The sequence below is a fragment of the Natator depressus genome, chromosome 6 (assembly GCF_965152275.1).
Source record: "Natator depressus isolate rNatDep1 chromosome 6, rNatDep2.hap1, whole genome shotgun sequence".
Taxonomy (NCBI): domain Eukaryota; kingdom Metazoa; phylum Chordata; order Testudines; family Cheloniidae; genus Natator; species Natator depressus.
In genome coordinates this window covers 43,548,467-43,573,564 of record NC_134239.1, presented here as the reverse complement: position 1 = coordinate 43,573,564, position 25,098 = coordinate 43,548,467, and the positions used below count along the sequence as shown (strand labels likewise).

The 25,098-nt window shown below is 38.2% G+C and overlaps 1 protein-coding gene across 3 annotated transcripts in view; it reads left to right on the top strand.

Moving 5' to 3' along the window:
- Positions 1-25,098, top strand: part of METTL15 (methyltransferase 15, mitochondrial 12S rRNA N4-cytidine) — a 204,033-nt gene that overhangs the window by 31,996 nt on the left and 146,939 nt on the right. The window lies entirely within an intron of this gene.

The window sequence follows — 25,098 nt, the reverse complement described above, 5'->3', positions numbered from 1 at the left end:
TGTGAGAACAGTGGAGAAATGTAAATATCTTGCTGAAAAACTAATGTTAACAGAGTATGAGGCATTTACTTTTGCAGCACTAAACAGTCATTCAAACCACAAATAGCACTTCACTAGATTTATGACCATTATATTACATTTTAAAAGAAAAAGAGCTGTTTAATATTTTTAAAATCACAACAGGTTTTCTTCCTGTCGCACAGAGAATCCAAGATGGTAGCCACGAGAGTTTCATTATAACAATTTGAGAAGCGATGAAAGGTTCCAAAACAATCACCTAAATTGTCTTCTCTTATGGAGGGAAGCTGAAGCGATGACAGTAATGTTAGATGTGTTGCAGACATTGTAAAATAGGCAAATTGTTTGTCTGTACTGCTTTCTAGTGCCGACTGGCAGATCATTTTAATGACTTTTCCCCCTAGTCTTTTATGAATAAGCTGGTTTGTGAGTTGCTCTGTTCATGCTTCTGACAATTTACTGGGGAATAACAGACAACTTTCCAGCACGCTTATTAATTAATAATAGGTTTCACTTGGTAGACTGAACATAAGAGGAAATACTATGCAGTATATTAGAATGATAAAGAAAAACATTTCTCAACATCCTTGACTTTGGGGGTGGGTGATTGTTTGCAAGGGTTTTGTGGTCTCTGTAGTGATTGCATACTGCTGAAAAATCTTCCGAAACTTTTTGATTATTTTCTTCAGTCTTAGATTTATTTACTTTCAGGGTGGATTTGATTTAAATCATGATTTAAATCACTAGTCAGGAAGATTCGGTTTTCTACATAAAAGTGCATTCTTGTTGGTTGTTATACCTTAATACATATTCTTCACAACTCAGAAATAGATGTAGATTTCATTTTTAGAAGGTACACACCATACATTTTTAAACAGTGATTTATTTTGAAAACTTTTCAGATTAATTTTACAGCTATATCAGAAAATGAATGAGTGTTTGGTTATTTCATTTACCAAAGGTAATTGATGCAGATATTTATGAAGTCATTGGGAGGTGAACTATCTCCATTTCACCAGGTTAATCATTAATATTTGGAGGATTTTCTTTCCATACTGTATTAGGAGGAGAATATCACCAGACAGACATTTAAATTGTTTTATTTAACTAAAACAACAATGTTAAGTATTCTGGATTTTTTTCTTCAGCAGCAAACATATAATATTTTAACAAAACAAGCATATGTCCCTCGCTTCTCACATTTATCTCCAGACTACGTCTCCTTGTCCAGTTTTATTCCGCCCCCAACAATCTTCTATTCATTGTACTTTTTGAAACTTTGCACTTTTAGAGAGAGGTAAGGGATTGATTCTGTGTACACAAATTTGCAGAGGGACAATAGAGTTGAGGTCTGTTGTTTTCACTTCTATATATTATTTAGTTATTTAAAAACATTTTTGCTGTTAACAAGCACGTTACCTCTGGAGACACAAATCCACAGTTTAAGAACTGCAAAACGAAGCATCTCTGATGGTATCTTCTAGACTGAGCACCGAGTCCCATTGGGTAGATAGAAAGATTACCCTAAATCTATACAGAAGCCTGTGGAACCCCATAGGATTGGCTCCATAATCCATGAACTATTGGAACTCATTTACAAAACTTTTCTTAAACATTACGTTAATTTATTGTCTCATACTATAGAATTAGAATTTATAATCCCTATTCGATGATGAGATATCTTTGAGCTATAATGTATCTTAATTAAAGCTATTTTTAGATCTTTTTTCCTCAAAAAGTATTTTATTAAAAAAATCTGAGTTAAATAAAAAAAATCTGATTTTTAAAATTTTTTTTTTAATCATTGATTTTTATCCACCCTGTTTAAAACACCCCAGATTTTTTCAGAAAGAGTGGAGTACCAGAATTCTCTTTTTATGTTTAGGTTGCAACTGTATGCCTTAGGATTGGGACTGTATGGAAAACTGTTGTGTCTCACAATAGACTGAACCTGACATTTCATCCTTCATTTGTGTCATACACATCATCAAAAAGAAGCATGTCATCTCACATTGGTCTGTCAATTTAAAAAAAAAAAAGTTTTGAAAAAACCTGACTTTGAAAGCACACATTTAGCCCTACTGAATTGGATGGAAAATTGTTTGCTTCTCAGGATGGAGATACTCATTTACAGCCTTCAAATCAGTCTTTTTTTTTTTTTTTAATCTGACCCAAGCAGTAACAAATAAGAACAAACAAAACAACTTGAAGGGCCCAGCTAATTTCATGAATTGATCAGCCTACAGAGTAGCATAATACAATAATGATGGTACAGAAGATCTCAGATCAACCAACAGAAATAAATCCCTTGCTGTAGACTGTGGAAGAGTGGTTTTTATGCACATTTTTTGCACTTCTTTCAGAATTTATTTCTTAACTGTAAAGGCTTTTTTGAAATGGTTAAAAACTAATTTTATGTATGTATTTAATAATGATGAATGAACTCAAAAACTTCAGCATTCAGATTCACTTGGGATAAACATCTTGACGTGCAACTGCTCATTTGAATCTTATCCAAACTATTTAAACCTCTTGAGTCTACAAAAGTTGGATGGGAATCTCACAAGTATAGACTTCCTAGTGAGAATATTGATACATGTGCTTCTAGTCCTGGCCAGGAATAACACCCTCAGTTGTCCTCATGGTATTTCATCACTTCTGGCTCTGGTTATGTTCAGAGAGCAGAAGTTAATAAAAATATCTAAACACTTCAGAATATTGGGGGAAATCTTGATTTCAGTTTGATTCTAAAAATGGACAAAGATGCACTGAGGAGGATGAGTTGTTTTATCTAAATATTCTCCCATCTGTTGTATTTAAATTGTGGGGTGAAAGGTAACTCAGTTATAGAATGTGTATCCTTTATAGTGCTGGTACCGAAAAGCTTTCCAGTTGTATCCTTTCTATTTTCAGAAATCTCCTGTACCTTCCCTGTTCTTCCTGTAGAAAATATCTTGAAGACTACAAATATTGCAGCTGGCTAACTGCAGATCTTATTTATACATACAAAAAATTACATTAAAAGTAAGTTACGGTTGCACATTATTTTTTAACATGGAACAAATGTATTCCCTAAGCACCATCTAAGAAATAATCGGGACTATTTTTTTTTTGGTTTTTGGGGGGCGGGGGGAAAAATCAGCCTGAGGCAGACACCTGGCAAGGAAAATTTCAGGCAAAGTGGTTAAAGTTTGGCGAAATTTATAAGCAACTGAAAGCCGAGTCTAGTAAGGGAAAGTGTCAGGTAACCTTAGACATTCCTACTTGTGCCTCTGTAAGGCAAGTTTTAAAGATCCTCCACGTTTAGCTTCAATTTGTATAAACCTAACGTATTACTTGCAGCTGGGATTTTTCAGGTTTCTATTGAAAACTAAATCCTTTTAATATTATTTACTCTTTTTTAAATAAATGAAAATAAATCCATACTTTTCAGATTGCCTCTTTCTACTAAACTTTATTAGAAGGTCATTTTATATTCTTCTGGTCATCTAAATTTAACACAAGGCTTTTGCTAAGAAGGTCAGTGAACCTGCTTTCCTTTTGATCTTGCATCCTTACGGGTGCTTGGATATTTCTTCTGAAAGAAAAGTTTTACTGGATGAGTCAGTGGACTGAGTCATAGGCAGCATGAAGCCTGTAGTGCTGTAGACTAACTAATTGGTAACAGTCTCAAATTTAATTAAAGCACAGTTGTCAACTCAGTGTTACTGATTGACATCCCACTGCAGCATTTTGTTTTTTGCAAACTTACTTTAATTGTTCTTTGGTATTAAATATTTTGTTTTAAGGTCTTGTTTCTGTTGAACAGATCTACAGTTGTCTTTATGCTTTCTACCCTATTAATGAACTGTATGGCATTTGTTTTTAATTTTTCCCTTGCTATGTCACATCTTTAGTAATTATATTCTTTACCATGCTTGTGAGTTTACAGCCTTTCAGACTCCTTTGAGGGAAACCTATTTTGGATTTAATTTTTTCGTATTGAGAACAGTCCTGTTAGCAATGATGAATATATTTGATGTGTTCTCTCTATCTTCCCCTCCCGCACTCTCCTCCACCTCCGTAACATCATTGTGCACAATTCATTAAAAGTAAAACGGATAATTTTGTCCTATGCTTATCTTCAGGTTCAACTTCTTATACAAACACATTAAAAAGAAATCCTTGAATAGGTAGATACTTTTCCTTTCCAGTGTACTTCTCTGCACCATCAGTACACTATTTTAAACAAGTAGGTGGATCCTGTTTATCCGAATGATAGCCAGTGGCCCAGTTATTGACCATACTTTCTGATGTCAGCCAGCTTCTGCTCTCTTCTTTCTACCACCTTTTCCTTGTTTATTCCTCTGTCTCTTCAAGGAGCATCACAGAAGCAGCTCTCTGGAGCACCTTGTTTTGTAGCAAAAACCTTAAGGTCTTGGAAGGACAGAAAAGCAGGGACTGTTGTTATTCTCTGCAGCATATAAAAGAATATGTCTGCGAGTTGCTGTTTGCGCCAACTGGGGAAAAGTAGGAAAATGAACACTTCAGTTAGCTGCGGGCCACTTTTCTAGAATCCAAGTTTCATATTGTGCTGACCTCTGAGGTGGATGTTATGGTGGAAGAGCCTAAAGCTACTTCTCACCTTATCCTAATGACATATAGCAAAGGCTGAAATTGGAGTAGTGAGGTAGAAGCATCTCCACATGGAGCCATAAGGAGGAATTGTGGGATGTGGTGATTCCTTGTTAGTTCTTTCCATATTTACTATTTTTCCTTTTGAGCGACCTTTAGGTCTAGAAGCCTTGCTACATTAGACCATCTACTAGAGCTAGGTTGGATAAAAGTAGATTTTTAAAAAATAAAATCAGATATTGTAATTTAATTTAAACATGTTTTTGTTTTTAAAACATATTTGAGATTAAATTTGAAATTATGACAACCTATATCAAGGCCTACACTTATTATACTCTATTAAAATAATGTAAAATTAATTAAAAACAAATAATGTTCAAGCAGGACATGTTTATTGCCAAAGTTTTAAAGAGAGTCAAACCACTGAGGTGGTGGCAGGCACTGGCTAAGCACCTGGAACCAGAGTTGGTTGAAGTGGTAAACCAGCTTTTTCCAGCTGTAGCCTCTTCTGCAGGTACAGAGACAATGTTTTCTTCATTTTAGTTTATTCAGCTAGTTCAGTTCAATGACTAGTTCATTCAGAGTTAAGAAAACTTTTGGGAGTTTGAAAGAGAAGGAAAGTTTGTTTTCCTCTTCCAAATTATGAATAAAAACAAGTTGTGAGAGGATAAGAGAGAGTTGTTCTAAAACATTGAAGGATATGGTATCCAGGAACAAGAAATTCAGTTTACTAACTACAGATTCCGCCTTTGTTTAATAAATCAGCATTAAATGGAAAACATGTTTTGATAAACATGTTTATTTTTCTTATGTATCCAGCACATTTAAGGCAACTTTAGTTAATTAATGAAAAACAATTTTAAAATATTTTTTGTGCAGTAATTGTCTTCTAATTTCCATCCAAATGCAGCTTGACACAAATCATGAGTAAAAATTAATGTAGCAAATAAGAAAAACATCATACACCGTTTTCTAACTTAATACAAAAATAAAAATTAAGAATCTGAATAAATATATGTTAAGCTTTAAAATTGCTTAAATAAATGTGTATAAACATAGTGTATCTTCCTGAATATTAAAAAAAAAACAGCCAAATTTAGTGCAAAGCCTATACCTAGTTGCAAATCAACTTGTTTTAATGGTTACCAACCAATGAGAATAAATATTATTTAGGAAAATAACTAAAAAGTATAAATGCAGAACAAAATTAAAATAGATTATTTAAATCAAGGTTTCCTGTTTGCCAATTTAAATCAGGAATTGGTGATTTAAATCTCTTTGATTTAATTCAATCCATTCTGCCTAGAGCTGGGTGAAAGCGGCACTGGTGGTCTCTCACAGAAAATCATTAGGGTTCACAAGAAGAGAACATTTTGGAAGTTGCTCTCGACTAGAGGGATGTGTGGTGAGAGACTTCCTTCTCCTTGTTAGTCTCTAAGGTGCCACAAGGACTCCTCATTATTTTTGCTGATACAGACTAACATGACTTCCACTCTGATTCCTTCTCCTTTATCACTGCAATGGACCCAGAGAGACCCACTTAGGGCATTGGCCCTTTGCATAGGAAATTGCAGCAATTGTCCAGTGTTTCTGCTGTTTCCTGACATTATAATTTACTCAGCTCTGAGACTTGGACTCTGGTTGTGGATTTTTGTTGTTTGCTGTATTGCCGTTGGTCTTTACCCCTTCATAACCTACCAAATGCAACTCTTTAGTTGTCCAACCTGATTCTCCTTGCCCACTGGGCTTCTAGCTTTCCTCGTCCTTCCATCCCTTCTCCTCTCTTATTCCAGCAATCCTTTCTACTGCCCCACTTCAATTCCAAGTTTCTCTTCAAAGTCCCCATTAAGTTTTTGTAATGTAAGTAAATACATATACATTTGTTTTTAAAAGAATTACATGGAAATCATGTGATGCGTGCCTGCCATCATCTTGATCACTCAGTTTATGAGATCTTGTGAGAACAGGCTTGCTGAGTGACCTTTGGCAATTCAACTCACCTATCTGTGCTTCAGTTTCCTATCTGTAAAATATGGATATCGCTCACCTCACATGGATGTTGAGTCTTAATATATTAGTTTATGAAGGTGCTTGAATACTATGCTGATGAACATCATAGGAATGCCTATAAAAGAAATGCATAATAAAATTAGGGCATTGAAATATTATCTAGAGAACTCCTGAACATGCCCCATCTTTCACAGGTTTTTTTTTCTCTCTGAAAAGGTTTAAAGCTGGAACATCAAGCTTTCTAAATAATCTTAAACATTGCATAAAAGAAATCTTTGTTGAGGGCCTACCATTTCTGGTGGAACTAAGGAATATTTTCCCTTAGACCTAAAGCATCCTACTGTATGGAGAGAGGGAAGGCTTCAATTGAAAAGTCCTGTAACTTAGATTGTAAGCTCTATAGATCAGGGACTGTCTCTTCATCTGTTATGTACAGTAATGACAATTGGTTGTGAAGTTCAGCAGGATAGCTGTCTGAGCCCTGTTTATACTCTCAAGCAACTATAGCTTGGAAACACATTTTTCTGCTAATGTAGTCTTGGGTACGGAGATAAAGGCAGTGGTGGCTCTGCAGGATCTTGTCCCCCCTTTCCCCCTCCATTTAATTTTTTAGCACTTAAGATTTCTTTAGGTCAGGGTATTGCTAGACAGAATGCATCTAATCTAAATGGTTGTACTGAGATGAGGAAATGAGTTTTCTTACCTGTTAATGGGATTTTTGCATCTCAGTACACCAATTTGGAACATCCACTGGTAGTAGGATTCTTATTTATTTTAGTCAGAAAAAGTATTCTGGAATCTTTCCATGCACCAATAATATCATGGGTTTTAAAAAATGTTTGTGCAACACAAACATAGCTTGTTAGTTTTGGTTAACTTTGATAGTATATACTTTTTTTCCTTTTCTGCCTTTTGATAAAATATATGGAGTTAGGTAAGCAAAGTGTTGGTGTTACAGTCGATGATTTTAACAAATGTTGCAGAAAAGTTCTCTTGGCTTGTTCTTCCAAGTGGACAAGAAAAATACATGACATGGGAGCCTGTCATAAATATAAAGGGAAGGGTAAACCCCTTTAAAATCCCTCCTGGCCAGAGGAAATCTCCTCTCACCTGTAAAGGGTTAAGAAGCTAAAGGTAACCTCGCTGGCACCTGACCAAAATGACCAATGAGGAGACAAGATACTTTCAAAAGCTGGGAGGAGGGAGAGAAACAAAGGGTTTGTGTGTCTGTCTATATTTTGTCTTTGCCGGAGATAGACCAGGAATGAAGCCTTAGAACTTTTAGTAAGTAATCTAGCTAGGTACGTGTTAGATTATGATTTCTTTAAATGGCTGAGAAAAGAATTGTGCTGAATAGAATAACTATTTCTGTTTGTGTATCTTTTTGTAACTTAAGGTTTTTGCCTAGAGGGGTTCTCTGTTTTGAATCTAATTACCCTGTAAGGTATCTACCATCCTGATTTTACGGGGGGGGGATTTCTTCATTTCTAATTACTTCTATTTTTATTAAAAGTCTTTTTGTAAGAAAACTGAATGCTTTTTCATTGTTCTCAGATCCAAGGGTTTGGGTCTGTGGTCACCTATGCAAATTGGTGAGGCTTTTTATCCAACATTTCCCTGGAAACGGGGGGGTGCAAGTGTTGGGAGGATTGTTCATTGTTCTTAAGATCCAAGGGTCTGGGTCTGTAGTCACCTAGGCAAATTGGTGAGGCTTTTTACCAAACCTTGTCCAGGAAGTGGGGTGCAAGGTTTTGGGAAGTATTTTGGGGGGAAAGACGTGTCCAAACAGCTCTTCCCCAGTAACCAGTATTTGTTTGGTGGTGGTAGCGGCCAATCCAAGGACAAAAGGGTGGAATATTTTGTACCTTGGGGAAGTTTTGACCTAAGCTGGTAAAGATAAGCTTAGGAGGTTTTTCATGCAGGTCCCCACATCTGTACCCTAGAGTTCAGAGTGGGGGAGGAACCTTGACAGAGCCAAAATATCATTTTTGTACAATTTTTTGAGTCTCTTGTCTGCCTGTAGGAGAGAATAATTAGAGAATTAAGATTTCATTTCAGCAACTGTTATGCAAAAGTTCTGTCTTGGTGACCTAGGTCTACTGAGTGGGTAAGAGTAAATGCTCAGAACCTGATAGAGCTGGCATTTAGAAAATCCAACAGATAAAATTTAACACCCACTGAGGCATGAAACTGAAACAATTAAGGTACCAATTTTAGAATGATTCCATTCAGAGGCTTTAATAGTTAGGTTAATTTAACAAATAGTCCATGAGGCACATTTAGAAACATGTTCTGAGCACAGTGGGCTTTTTTGTTTTGTTAAAGGCTTTCCTAATTAATTTAGGAATCCCTCTTTCAATAAGCCACCTTATTTGCATTCGGTTTTGTCTGTAAATAAATATATTAAAATAATTAAAAGCACAGTAGTGCTCATCATTTAAAGTAGATTTCCAGTTGATTTTTAAAAGAAAAATATATATTAAATATAAAATATATTAAAACATTGTCATCACAAATATATTCATAACCTTCTTCTTCAAGGAAGAACAGACCTTATCTTACAATACCAAACTTGGTATTTTACTTACCTATAAAGACTACAACAGATAAAAAATGTAAGAAGTTGTCTGATAAAGGAGATTTTTAGATTAAATATATTTTGCATAAGGGAGCATGACGGATGCATGTGAAAATCCTATCAGCTTATCGACCTCACCAGTGGACAGAACACAGGGGGCCAAGTGTTATCCTTTCTTGCATCCATAAAACCCAATTGAAGTTGATGGAAGGCACACACTGGAGTGCAAACATTTATAGAAGAAGAGGGACAATCATAGCATGGGTGTTTGATCTCTGTCTGTTGCTGTAAGATCAACTAACAGTGCTGCTTCTATGCCATGTCTAGGCCTGCAGCTTGATTGGAAGTGGTCTAAAATATTTAATTTATTTGAGCATAAGCTTTCGTGAGCTACAGCTCACTTCATCGGATGCATGTAGCTCTAGCTCATGAAAGCTTATGCTCAAATAAATTGGTTAGTCTCTAAGGTGCCACAAGTACTCCTTTTCTTTTTGCGAATACAGACTAACACGGCTGTTACTCTGAAACCTAAAATATTTAAGATATCCAGTTTTGATGGAATTTTCTCAGTCACATTTTCCATAATTGTTGAGATTTTGAAGTCATTTGCAAAATCACTAGTGTTCGAATGTTGGTTTCTTGGGTGTGAACTGGAATATTGCATTTTGTCCACCTCTCCAGCAGTAGTGGATTCATATTCTCAGGCTATTACCAGTGAAAATGGGTATGGAGCCATTTCTTGTGTGTTGGCACAGACCTCTTCCCTTGCTCTGTGCATGCTCTCCTTGAGAGTATGCTTGGTGGTCACCTGGGATGGTGTATTTTATTCTTTGGACTTGGAAGCTAAGTGTGAATGTTAGCTGTGAAATTTACTGGCTTTTCTGATATCTGTGGTTGTACCAGAATGAAGCATTTTAGGATGTCACTAGTGAACCACAAGAACCAGTGTAATGCAGAAAGGCTAAAAATAGTTTTGTAATTGGTTACTTAAAACTTATTTATTTGGTGAATGCTTCTCTATCTCTGATTTCTTGGTGACATCAACACATTTTTGTGCTTGGCTCATCTTTGGGTTAATCTTTGCACTTCATCTTTAATGCTTTTCCTATACTTGCTTTTTATGCATGCCTTTTAACCACACATCACAATTTAGATGTGTAAAAAGTCTATCTGTTGGCAGAAGGGGATACTGCATGCCTGTCAGATGTATCACTGCTGCTTTGATATATATAGCTGCTCCTCCCTGGCCACCCATTGCAGTTTAAATATCACTGTAAAAGATCTGTTTCAGAGTAGCAGCCGTGTTAGTCTGTGTCCACTACATGCATCCGATGAAGTGAGCTGTAGCTCACGAAAGCTTATGCTCGCATAAATTGGTTTGTCTCTAAAGTGCCACAAGTACTCCTTTTCTTTTTGTAAAAGATCTGTGAACCTTCTTGAATAGAAGAACTTGTCCACCCTTAGCACCTACTTAAGATGGTCCTCTCATCTGCCCCACACAGGGACAATATTAAAGGGTTTGGTTTATATCTTGATTGCTGTCTCATTAAGAAGAGAACAGATGCTCTTCAGGGACTTTTTGTAGTAAAAGCATCTGAAGTCCTCGTTGTTAAGTAGTAGTTTCAAAGTTATATGAAATAGTTCTATGGCAGCAGCGGTAGATTCTATCTCAAATTGGCTGGGTCTTCAGATGAGTTTTCCTTTCTCATGACTGATAGGTCTGACTGATTCTGTTTCCTTAGCTGTGAACAGGTAAAAGACCCATACTGCAAAAAAGATTTGTGGACTTGCTTAATAGAAGAAAAGAAATTATCAGGATTTAAGAGTAAAGTGTCTGATCCCTGACACTATCAGAAATAATCAAAATCATTCAGGAAGATGGGGGACAATATGATTTTTTGTTTAGAGGTTAGCCTCTAAACCAGGGGACAAAAATACTGTTAGTAGTCACACTCAGAACTGCAGAAATTCTTATCAGATGTTCCTCCCCCCACCCCCCTTTTTATACTCCTAAGGAACCCTAATCACAATTTCTTATCTGATTTATATTAGTTTGTCCCTTCTCAGAGCATAGAGACCCGTTTTTCATAACTGGAGTCAGGTCCTCCATCTCATATAAGTTATCATGTAAAAGAGGGACTAATCACTATTTTCTGAACAGCATGTTTTTTCAATAGTATAGCCATTGTACTCTTAATGAAACGTGAACTCTGTTCCTTTGCATCCTTTAAATTTAGACAGTTTTCCCAAAAGGAGAATCGGACTGGAGAGCAAGATGCGGTGGTTGTCGTTTGAAGTAGTTGGTTTACTTCTCAGCAGAATATCAAAATCCTGCATAGACAAGAAAGTTTGCCAAATGCCCTGATCTATAATAAGAAATATTAGTGACACGGTCACCCAAAGCTTCAAAAAGGCGTTTCAGTTAAAATGGCTTCAGTGAAGAAGACATCTTACAGGATATTGTATATATGTGCTCCTACTATTTAGTCTATTTCTAATTCAGATTCTTTTTGAGCATCCTTAAATCAACCACTCTACATAAAAGAATGTTTAAAACAGTTACTGAAAAGCTCTGTCCCCTGTGTGAATTCAGAATCAGAATGCTTGCTTCAGTGACAGAAGGTTTTTGTACTGCTTTTTACTTTTTAGCCCTGCACAGCCAACATAACTATGGTGGAAGGAGCTGGATTTGCTTCCTTATAACACATCAACAGAATTGTTAATGAAGTTCTAATTGCAGGGCCAAATAATTCCCTCAGTTATGCCTATGAAGCTTCATTGAAGGCCTATATGTTACCAGATTTGCCTGTTTGTTTGGGGTATGTGCATTTATTAGGGTTATTCTTCCTGGAAGGAAGGGAGGGGGTTGTTCTGTAATTCTATCAGTGTATTGCTTGTGTCACTTGTGTTCTCATATGGAGCTCTACTTCTCCCTGCTGCAAGTTACCTTCCAATGGAGTTATCCTGCAGGACCTAGGTTCCCCAGGCCTGGGCTTTTCCAGCTCCAGAATCTCTCTCTCTCTCAGAGGACTGGGTTAATCAGCACTCCCAAGCTGACCCCTTATATGTCCCTGGACTCAGTAGGCTAGGTCGAGCAGCACCTCCAAGCTGTCACCCTCATAGCCCCTGGGCACCGCACCAGAATAGAGTACGCCTGAGCAGGCTGGGTCGAGCAGCACTTTCATTCTGCCACCCCTGGACTCAGCAAACTGGGTTGAGTAGCACTTTCAAGCTGCCATCCTCATATGTCCCAGGTTCAGCTATCCCCACTTTCATGTTATAATTGTTCTGGTAGTAACCCACTTGATGAGCAAACCCCACAGGATTTTTGGGTGCTGCAGGGATCTTTAGCTTATGTATGAGGAGCATTGCTGGAGAGTGAATGAGAAAGCCAAAAAACACTCACAAGGGAGAGAGAGAAGCAACGAGCTTAACCAGTTATTTATTGCCAGGTAATAACCATAGGGGAGCCAAACAAACAAAACAGTTATAATATTAAATCTAACTTAAATTTGATTATAAAAGTCAGGTTTAGAAAACTATAACTGATCACACAAGTCAAGGTCAGAGGGCTATACCTAGAGAGAGAGAGTGAGCTGGGTTCTTACCACTCCATGAAGCTTGAATTGATCGGGGGTCCCAGGTGGTAATGGTAGCTGAGGGTCCGGAGTGCTGGAGACATGCAGAACCCCCAGCCTGATCGGTCAGGAGAAGATGAAGTCCCAATGGAACTGATGCAGGTTTTGGATCCAGGCATCAGAACCCTTACTTGAGCATGGGTAGGGGTTTTTGTAGGGAAACAACAACGGTTCAAGGGAGAAAGGGAGAACACTAGATTTGTTTATGGGTAAACTGATGGCTCAAGGGAGTATACCAAAGTTGTTTTGTTCAGGATACACAATGGGAACTGAGGATTCCTGGCTATGGGCGGTGTTCATTGGAGGAACACCAAGGAACTCACAATGCAATTAGGGAGTTCCACTATTTTGGATACCAATAAAGGATTTATTACTAGAATTGGTCTGATAACTACTGAGCTGGGTGTGTGCAGGTGTGGGTTCATTAACATCTGGAGCAGAGATCCCCATCATGCAGTGCTTCCCTGCTTTTCTGGTCCCAGAGTTCTGTTCTCCATTCTGTATGCTAACAGAGATGCCTCCCTGTCCTATCTTTGATTCAATTGGGGCGTTTCCTTAATCCTGTCACCCTTATCCCAGGGGTTTAGGTGTGTCTCCCACGGCCTTTTCATTTTTTTTTGTAAGTCTTTCTTCTGATCGGTTTTGGTTCAAGCAGAGACTTGGCGTGGGGGCGGGGAAGAAGGTCTTTTGTGAGTCTGACAGGCTGGGTACTGCGCCCTGGTTCCCCAAGAACACAGAGCTGATAGGTAACATATTGGATTCCAAGCTATAACTGAAGGCATAGTTTGAGAAGAGTGGACTTGCGCCTGGGGTAAATGAGAACAGAATTTCCCATACAAAACCTTTATTATTTTTTTTTATTTATATTCTGGTAGTAGTAAAGAGCCCTACTAACAGACCAGAACCTCACTTGATTACTGGTAGTGACACAGGTAAAAACACAGTTTGACCTTCAGATACCATGTTGATTTTCCACAGCCGATGGTTATAAAAAGAACTTTTCAATTAATGACTGCACATTGATCTGCGCTGTTTATAAGACACAATGAATGTGGAAACCCAGAATGCCATTTTCATAATATTGCTCATCAGAGCAGACCTTCATTTTTAAAGCATCTCACTTCATCACCTACAGTATTAATGTCAATCAAACATTTCATAACAGAGTTCAAGAACAGGCTCGTCCATTCAAAACTAGCTGTCAGGACTGGCGGCCATTTTGATTGGATTTGTGTGTGCCTCAGTATACAGAGTAGATATTTCAAGCTGGAGGAAACAATTTTCCAGGTCTGAACATGCGATGTTACCTGTAAGCAATGAATTTTCGTGTGTTTTGAGTTCTCCTTGCATCTTTCTCTTTAGAGGATTCAGATTGCACATCTGTTAGCTTTTTTATATTATTTGAATAGGTATTTTTCCCCTTGTAACATAAGAAAAGGAGTTAGCATTGCAATGGTCTCTGAAGGTTCTCTTAGGAAATGGATCCAAAGTTATATCTATCTCCCCAATACTACTACAATATTATTGTATTATAAAAGTGTGTCAAGAAAGGTCTTTCTGAAAGCTCATGATCCACTGGTGATTTAATATCATTTTAAAATGTATGTATTAACACTATATTAGGAATTACAAAGACTCAATGATATAAGTCTGTGATCAAATAAAGGGAAAAACTGGTTTTCTCCTAGACAGCAGGGAAGGCAGCTATCTACCTGTCTCCAGTGAAATTAAGCAAGGTGTTACTGAAAACCGTGGAAGCCCTATTTACATATAAATCAGCCAAGGGATGGGAAGTCCCCAGAAAGGGAAGAACAGCATGAAGTCGTCGTCCTGTGTCTGGGGACAAAACAGTGAGATTGGGAAGGAGAAAGAAGAAGCCATTTTGGCACCTGCCATTGGCCAGACACAAGGGGGCAGAGCTCCTGCAAGCTGAGAAAGATGGATCCTTCAACCAAGGGAGCTGAAGTCTCTGGGAACGGAATATAAGTGAAAAACCTGCTTAGGCAAATATATTTCACCTAGGAAGACAAGGGAGGGTTCCTGACGGAGAGAAAGTCAACCATGGCTGGAAAGAAAAAGATTGGTAAGAAATCTACCTTGAACCAAGGCTGTAGCTTGTTTAGTTAAGTCTTAGCCACTACAAAGCATATTTTACTTTTGTTGTAACCATTTTGTCTTTATCCCTCCCTTATCAGTTAACCTATGTCCTTTTGTTAACAAACTGGTTTTATTTATACTATAATCAAACCAGTGCTGTTTGAATGGAAGAGGATTGTTAATGCCAGTTAAAGTGATAAACTGTGCTTTTGTCTCTTTAAAGGAGCAACACACCTTATTAATTCTTAGTATTCCAGAAGAGGGCTGGACAGTTCAAAGCAGACAGTTTTGGGGAAATTTGGGACTGGGGTGTGTTGGGGTTACCCTGGAAGTAGTAACTTAGGCTGGTGAAGACCAGCGTGGGGCTGCTGTGTTTTAGGCAGGCTGCTGAAGTCAAGAGTGGTGAACCAGGGCTGTGCAACACACAGGCACTCAGTACGTGCTTGTGTGCTGTCTGGGAGTTTCTGGCTTTAAAATCCAAGAATCTATTAAATTATTTATTTCTGAATATTGGGCATTAAATATTTGTGGTGGACTGTTTGCAATCAGTCTATAGAGTGAAGAAATTGTAAATTGAAGTATATTTGAGGAAATTATGATCTGTTTGCAGTTGTTCTCGAAGCAGAAAATGTGAGTAAAGCTAAGAGTTAGATGGTGGATTTCAAATAGAAGGCAGAAAAAAAATCTTAAGAAAAGAAAGATAGGTCTTTAAAGTTTTATCAAGTGCTGAAAAATTAACCCTTTTAAATAAACTTGAACTTAAAAGACAATTTAGTAGTACAGTAAAAGTAAACACTGACACATCACTGCATTTTTAACCTATTAAAATGGAAAAATTGTAAAAGCAAGGGTGAATCATTAAATGTTGAATAGGCATTTACTATCATTTCACTAGTTGTTAGTCCTCTCTAATGATTAATAATTATGTTAGACCCACCTTTACCTGTGTGTTCTGAAGAGAGATATATTTTTCAGAATTATGGAGTTGCTGGTTGCTTGTCCAAATGTAAGGTTGCAACCACGGGCTCACTGGAAACCAAGTTTTCAGTGCCCCTAAAATATTTTTTTGCATGAATTGACATAGTAGGCTTACTCTCAGGCCTGAGGAGAGTGTTGTTCCTCCCTAATTTAAAGGAAAGTGATCCAACAGTTTAAGAGTTGAAGTCAAGTGAACCAATATACCTTTGTATGAGTGGACTATAGTCCCACTTTTTATGTAACTTGCTTATTGACATCCAACTTCATGATTTTATCTTCTGTATACAGTCCAGAATTACCTCTTGAATTCACATGACCACTACATCTCAGAAAGCTTAATCTACCTCTTCTATTAACAAAATATATCCTTAGCAGAACTTCCAACGATAGCACCTTATTAACACTTAATGGTAGATGTGAAATCACACACCATAAAAATAGCTATGTCTTTACTGATATCCACAAGTGAATTTATAGGTGAATCATAGGCAGGGATAAAAGGTCATAGTTACAGTAGTTTGTATAATATTCATTGCGAATTTCTGGATTTGAGACCTCTTTGTGCAATTGTCTCAACTGTTATTAAATAGGAATTTGTACTGTACTATCTAGATAACCTGATAATTCCCAAACTTCTGAACCTTTGTTGTTTTAATGTTTTTGTTCTGCAGTTTGTATTGGTGTCCTCCCCCTCTACCCACCGAATAACTATTCATTGTGAATCAAATGATTATTTAAGCAATAAAGCACAGAAGGAGGTGGCATTATGAATGTGAAATAATCATTCTCCTGTGGTGTCATGAGACAAGAAGTATAGCCTTTTGCTTTAAATCATCAGGGCTGTGATTATTTTCTAACTGTAGGCAGTGAAATTCCCTTACTAGCGCTATAGTAAATGTTTGGAGAAGTAACATGCATTTCCACGCTTGAACTAAGATGTTGACCATAATCAGAATACTGAACACCCAATCTGTATTTTTCAGACATTAACATCTCCCTTCTAAAGTTGATGATCAGTCATTCAAAATGTTCCTACAAACCAGACATTTGAAGGAGTTTATAAATGCCTGGTGTGAAATCCTGGCCCTTCTGAAGAGAATGGCAAAACTCTCATTGGTGTCAGTGGGGCAAGGACTCTTAGTATATAACTAAGTAAATAGTAATTTAAAATTATGTAAATAGTTTTTTAACTTAAAAGTAAATTAATACTTTATAAAAGTTACACCCCATCCCTTCTTTTAAAATATAATAACTTCTAAAATTTACATTTAATCTTTTATTTGTTAATTGATTCATTGTGGTGATTGGCATAATATTTGTTTTGGAGTTATTTTTTGTCACAGAATTTTATATAGGCTTTTCTTAAAGTAATTACTCTGGTAATTCCAACAAAATAGTTTACAAGAGAGAGGAAAGGTTGAGGTGCATCTTTGACAAGAACAGCATTGTTGGAGGAAATCAAATTACAGTGTATTATACTGCAAAGAATATAGCACAAGTATGAAGATTACTTTCTTAATTAACCAGTTTATAAAGTGTGAAAATACCCTGACACTCTCACCAGCTGAATTCTTTGGGGTTGTGTCAAGTGTAAATCGGGACAGAAATTTGGTCCAATAATTCTAGCAGCTGAATTCCATTAATAAACTTAGCATAGATCAGAAAATGTTTTTATGGGGAGATAGAAGAGGTTTCTCCAGGACAAGTGAATTAAAACCCCCATCTATAAGAGTATACAGTGCAGAACATTGTGTCCTGTGCAACTTCAATCTTTCTTTTAGTGAGTGTTTGAAGGTTTCCTCTGAGTGTCCCTAGCCTCTGTTTGCGAGAAGCTGGGAGTAGATGATGGGATGAAAGATTGCCTGTTCTGTTTATTCCCTCTGAAGCATCTGGCATTGGCCAGTGTAGGAAGACAGGATACTGAGCTAGATGGATATTGGTCTGACCCAGTATGGCCATTCTTATGTTCTTAAGATTTTCTCTGCATGTCTCACCATTGTGAGTTGTCTTCACCATTCCACCCTTGAAAGGAAGATGCCCGTCTAATCATTTTTGTTTCTTGTCCTGGTCTTTACAATTGTGCACCTCATTAGTTTTCTGCTTTTGTCTCAGTTCATCACTCCACCACATTGCACTGGTTTTGGCCACCCATTTGTTAACTTTTCTCAGAACTGTTTTTGCAGTTTTTTACATGCTGTGCTCTGCACTGGGTTGTAAGGCAGTAGTGGGCAACCTACGGCCCATGAGGGTAATCCAATTGCGGGCCGCAAGACATTTTGTTGACATTGACTGACTGCAGGCACGGCCCTCCACAATTCCCAGTGGCCGCAGTTTGCCTTTCCTGGCCAATGGGAGCTGCGGGAAGTGGCAGGCTGCAGGGACATGCTGGCTGCTGCTTCCTGCAGCTCCCATTGGCCGGGATCGGCGAACTGTGGCCACTGGGAGCTGCAGGGCTGTGCCTGTAGACAGTCAATGTCAGCAAAATGTCTCGCGGCCCCGCAATCAGATTACTCTGATGGGCAGCATGTGGCCCACAGGTTGCCCACCACTGCTATAAGGTCACTAACTTCTCATCCTCTGGTCCTAGTGCTTCTGTAATTATCCACCAGGTATAGCACAGAGACTGGTTTTATGGCATAGGTGGATGATCTTTTCCCTAGGCAAGTATCCGTGCTGGTGATGGCAGTACATTTATTAGCTGCCCTTGGTTTGGTGATTTTTAAGGTGGTTACACACTGACCTCATCTAGGGTTGATGTTGCTGCTCTTGAGTGGTTTCATTCTTTTCTCTTGGGGACATCTGAAATGTGAGCATTGGGCAAATTCTTGTATACCGCAAGAACTCTCTAATTGTTATTTATTATTATTAATACTAATTAATTCTAGAGGCCTGTTGGCCTCAATCTAGATCAGGATGCCATTGTGCTAGGCACTGTACACTCATGTAAGGAAAAATGTCTCAGCATGGATGCTGGTGTCCTCAATATGCCTGTGACACCCAGCTTTATATTTGAATTTTGATTCCCAGCAGTTGAATGCCTTTCCTAGCATCTGGCATGGGTTGGGTCTTTGAATGAGCAAGATGGCTGAGGAGAGCAAATAAGATTTAGATGGTGATGGTGGGTTGGGGAAAGCAACTGGAAAATATGAAAATAATAATCTGTTTTAGAAATGGAAGTTAAGTATCCTCCTGTTACTTGTGTTCACAGCCTGGGTGTCTGGTTAGAGTCTCAGTTATTGCTGGAAGACTATCATTCCGCTACAGCTAAGGCTGCTAGACTGCATTTTATGATTTGTGTCTGGCTTTTCTTTCCAGTGTCGACCTCATCACCATGATCCATGTCTTTATCACCTTGATACTAAATTAGTTTAGAGCAGTCTGTTTAGGCTGACACCTTTAATCCATCTGGAAGCGGAAACTAGTGCAGAATATAAATTAAGCTAAATTTAGGTCTATGGTGCTTGGTAAATTAAGGGTATGTCTACACTGCAATTAAATAGCCTCTCCTGAGTCCCACGAGCATGAGTCAGCTGGCACAGGCCGCCACAGGTTTTTAATTGCAGTGTAGACCTACCCTTAGTGTCTGGTCAAGAGCATATTCAACCAGTGCTCTGTGAGCCACACTGGATACTTCTGTGTTTCTGGGTGGAGTTTAGGGTGTTGGTATTTCTTCTAGTTGAGATCAGCAGAGGTGCTCAATCTGGAGGCTCCTTGTTATGAAAGAGAAGGATCTGTTGGAAGGGCAAAGTCATTTTCTGTGCATGGCCCCTTTCCTTAGGAATGAGCTTTTCTCTCCTCGTATGAAATAGCTCAACTCTGTTGTGCCTTGCAGTATGCTGTAAATGTAGTTTGTTTAGGTGGGCTGAAGAGAAATTGGTAGGGCTGAAGTATAGAGGAAGTGTGGAATTGGTTCATTTTATTTTTATTTTTGTTGCCTGATTATTTTGGTAGTTATGGGTTAGGTTCGTGTTATGGGGCAGCTGGTCTGGGTGTGTAGGGTGGGTTGGTTGGTTTGTTTTCAGGTTGTGGTGTCTTCACTCACCCCTTAAAAATACAATTCATACACAGGGGAAGGGGAGAGAGAGAGTGCTTCTTAAGCATTTGTTGGTTTTGTTTATTTAGATTTATAAAACTTAAGCTTCGGATAGGAGAGAAAGGGAACTAAGAAAACTCATTATTTTGAAATGATTGGAGCCTTCAAGTTATGCTCATTGGTTTGCTGAAGTGAATGGGACTACTGATGGGTTTAAAGTTACACACATGCTTAAGTGCTTTGCTGTACTAAAGCCATTGTAAACATACAAAACTCTATTACTATTTTCATCATTCTCTTTCCTCCTCTCCTTGTTACACTCGCTTGTTTGATCTTAATAATAATAATGGCACTGTCACTCTTTACAGAGCATGGTGTATGCTCTGATGAGTTCTTTGACAGCTTCTGAGTCTGATGTGCGAGTGACAGGTAGGGCACACCCATACACTAATGAAGCTCTGAATCCGAGCAGCAGCAGATTCTTTCCTCCTCTGATGCTGGTCATCACAAACCTTGATCCAGTCTTTCTCTCAACGCCTCGCTCCATCTTCAAGCTGGCTCTGCCAACCAGAACGGCATTCTGCACTCCTTGCCCAGTCATCCACAGAGATTCCAAAGGATACTAAGTCATCGTTGCAAGCATCCCAAAATCTGCACAGCGATTTGCCTCTCTTTCTAGACCCTTTGGAAGCTTCAGAGCAGAGCACACTTCTCAGGATCCCAAAATCTGGCATTTGCGTGACATGTCCAAACCACCTGAGTCTTTTCTTACTAATCAGTATTTTCCCATGGACAACATACCAGCACGATTTAACACTTCCACATTTGTCACCTTGTCGTGACATCTTATTTGAAAAATTTTATACAAGCATCCTGATATGAAAACTGTTTAGTCTTTTGGTGTGTCTGGCATAAGTTGTCCATGTTTCTGAGCCACATTGCAGAGTTGGATAAATCATGTCTCATAAATACGGATTTTCACTTTAGTTGACAATTTGTTAATGTTCCAAGCTCTGTCTTGCAAAAGACCAAAGTTCCTGGCTACTTTGCCAGTTCTGCTTGTGATCTCAGCATCAAGATCTACATTGCTGGTAACAGTAGAGCCAAAGTAGCAAAAATTATCAACAACATCTAGATGAGTACCATCTAAGGTGGTATCTGGAACTGAGTCTGAAGAGCCTTTGTGCATGATAAGTTGTCTTCAAGCTTATTGGTAGCACAAATATTTTACATGAATCGGAGAACTTGGTAATAAGATGTTGTAAGGCACCAACACTGTGAGGCACAAGGGCCTCATCATCTGCAAACAACAGGTCTCTTATTATGATCTCCTTCACTTTTGTCTTAGCTCTGAACTTTGCAATGTTAAACAAACCTCCATCATGTCTAGTGCTAAGATAGACTCCCCCTCGAACATCACAGAGCTCATGGTGAAGCAGAAATGAGAAGTAAATATTAAACAATGTAGCAATATAACTCTTTGAACCTATTGCTATTATCCTCATTCTCTTTCCCCCTCTCCTCATCACACTCACTTGTTTGACCTTAAATGACATGGTAAACTCCTTGGGAAGGAACTGTATCTTCTTTGTCTATACAGTGTCTAACACAAAGAAGCCCTCATGCTGATAAGGCCTTTGGATACTACTGTAATACAATCATAAATAAGCATGTCATACTTGCAGTATGTTTTGTTAAGACTATATACTGTTTGCATGGATTTCCTTACGACTGTGTTCCCCAGACTATGGGGTGGTAAATAACGTTGCTTTGGGTTCAGTGTCAGATTGGTGGAGCCTCGGGGTTTTTGTTTTGTTTTGCCTTCCTCTGGAGCATGGGGCACTGGTCACGTGCAGGTTTAAACTAGTGTAAATGGTGAATTCTCTCTGTAACTTGAAGTCTTTAGATCATGATTTGAGAACTTCAGTAACTCAGCCAGAGGTTATGGGTCTATTCCTGCAGTGGATGGGTGAGGTTCTGTGTCCTGCGAGGTGCAGGAGGTGATCCTGATGGTCCATTCTGGCCTTAAAGTCCATTATTCTATGCGTATTTTTATTCCTGTATTTTAAGCTAATCATATGTTAAATGTGGTTGCCAAGTAATGTCCAAGATGCAGCATGTATTTAATTTGTATAATTAAGTTAGATACAGTGACTGTATGCTTTTTCGTTTTATCCAGTAAGAATTAAAGAAGGTAAGGTAAATCAGCTCATCATTTTGTAACGTAGTATCACAGATAGTATTTACTCATAAACAAAGAGTGCTGTCAGAATGTGAAAGACTTAGTACATTGCCTTCTGTTCTTTCCAACTTTTGGAGAAGGGTAGCTATAGTGTCTATATTTAACATGCTAAAATGATTAAGTTAAAATCTTGTATGTAGAATATAATGTATGATGTGTGCTCATTATTTAAGGCAATGCGCTGTTTATTCTTTATGCAATTAACTGCCAAAGGTCTGCATTTAAAAAATAAACCAAGAAAATCGAGAATTGATTTGCTTAACTCAAGATGACATCTTGGAATTCAGTGGTCTTTAGAATCATGTGTATTGTGTTGCAATATGTAAATAATAAGATTAAGGATGCTGTCTGCATTAAAGATGAACTGAAAAGCTTTTCAACTACCAAGATGAGAGATCGAGATTCCCTGTTCCTCCTGCAGTGATTGATGCCATCACTGCCAATGTTTAAACAATTTCAGGGAATCTCCATACTTAGTATGGTTGTGTGTGGCTCATTGAGTAAAAATGTGTATGCCTCATGTGAGCCAGTTGCAAAGCTGGGACTAGAACTTGGGAGTTCCTTATTTTCAGTCCTATGTTTCAAGCAAGAGACTCTGTTTCTTCTATATTTAATGTATTATATGAAAACAGGATAATCATGTAGGATTTTTAAACTCATCATTATTTGTTGCACATTAAAATTGATAAAAGAAAAGGAGTACTTGTGGCACCTTAGAGACCAACACATTTATTTGAGCATAAGCTTTCGTGAGCTACAACTCACTTCATCGGATGCATTCAGTGGAAAATACAGTGGGGAGATTTATATACATAGAGAACATGAAACAATGGGTGTTACCATACATACTGTAACCAGAGTGATCACTTAAGGTGAGCTATTACCAGCAGGAGAGCAGGGGGACGGGGGGGACGGGGACCTTTTGTAGTGATAATCAAGGTGGGCCATTTCCAGCAGTTGACAAGAACATCTGAGGAACGGTGGGGGTGGGGATAAACATGGGGCTCGTTCACCTGCACATCTACCAATGTGAAATATGCCATCATGTGCCAGCAATGCCCCTCTGCCATGTACATTGGTCAAACTGGACAGTCTCTATGTAAAAGACTAAATGGACACAAATCAGACGTCAAGAATTATAACATTCAAAAACCAGCTGGAGAACACTTCAATCTCTCTGGTCACTCGATTACAGGCCTAAAAGTGGCAATACTTCAACAAAAAAACTTCAAAAACAGACTCCAACGAGAGACTGCTGAATTGAAATTAATTTGCAAACTGCATACAATTAACTTAGGCTTGAATAGAGACTGGGAGTGGATGGCTCATTACACAAAGTAAAACTGTTTCCCCATGTTTATTCCCCCCCCCCCCCCACTGTTCCTCAGATGTTCTTGTCAACTGCTGGAAATGGCCCACCTTGATTATCAAAAGGTCCCCCCCACCCCGCTCTCCTGCTGGTAATACCTCACCTTAAGTGATCACTCTGGTTACAGTGTGTATGGTAACACCCATTGTTTCATGTTCTTTATGTATATAAATCTCCCCACTGTATTTTCCACTGAATGCATCCGATGAAGTGAGCTGTAGCTCACAAAAGCTTATGCTCAAATAAATGTGTTAGTCTCTAAGGTGCCACAAGTACTCCTTTTCTTTTTGCGAATACAGACTAACACGGCTGCTATTCTGAAACCTGTCATTAAAATTGATGGAATTTTTGAAAGATCTGTATTGTATTTTGATAGCAGTAGTAATGCAATAAAGAGTATAAAAGTGAGTGACAAGCCATGCTATTCTTGCTAGAAATTTGAACTTCATATTTGTGGTAAGAAATTAATCTGGTTTTAATTGCCCCATGAGTCTGAAATATATTCCTTTTGTAAAGCTGACCTCACATAAATATAAATCACTATAGCTGCCTGTTCTTTAATTATGCATTAGTGTATTGTACCTGCATACCAGATGAGAATGAGTATCTCAAGTTACGGTGTATTGGAGATCATTAAATCTTCTCTGTTCTATGATGTTCAGTAGCACTGCATTTCTAATTACTGAAAAATGTACTATATTTGTACCACTTGCTTTCCAGTAGCTATGTTTAGCTACAGATACATGATCACCTCAGTTTATAAGGAACTGCATAGGTTATTTTTGGTAACACAGGAAACAAATGTTGTAAAAACATACTGTAAAATTACAGAAATAAATACAATGTTTTTGCCATCAAATAATGTAAAAATACTGTAGTGGGAAATCAAAATTTGTGTTACAATTATTTGAAAATAGTAGCAGTTTACAAATATAAGGCTAAAGTCTATCCCAGGGTATTTGTGCCTCCAGAAGCAAAAACAGTGCACGCATATTCTGTGAAAAGGGCGTTATTGTGCACCTGCCTTCTTGGTAGCAGTAGCCTCTCCCCATTTTCCCTCCCTCAAACACAGGTTATTGCGGCTAGGAGTTCAAGAATTCGCAAACAGGACCCAAAGACATGGAGGGGCTGAATGGCTGGACCCTAGACTGGGAGTCAGAAATCTTTGGTTCAACATGGGTCTGACACTGAACTGTTGTCACCATGGGCAACTTACAACTTTTCTGTACCCTCTTGATGAAGTTGGCCTTAAATTGTATTTATTTATTAGATGTTCTCATGCCTTGTGACACATAAGGCAATCAAGTCTGTCCACCTCCATCTGCCTAATACCACATTTCTTCCTCCATTTTGGGCTTTTCTTCACTTCCGGGGTAAGTCGACCTAAAAGTTATGCTACTCCAGCTGTGTGAATGACATAGCTGGAGTTGATGTAGCTTAGGTTGACTTATCCCGGTGTCTTCACTGCCCTGCATTGACGGGAGACTTACTCTTCTAAGGGTATGTCTACACTACGGAATA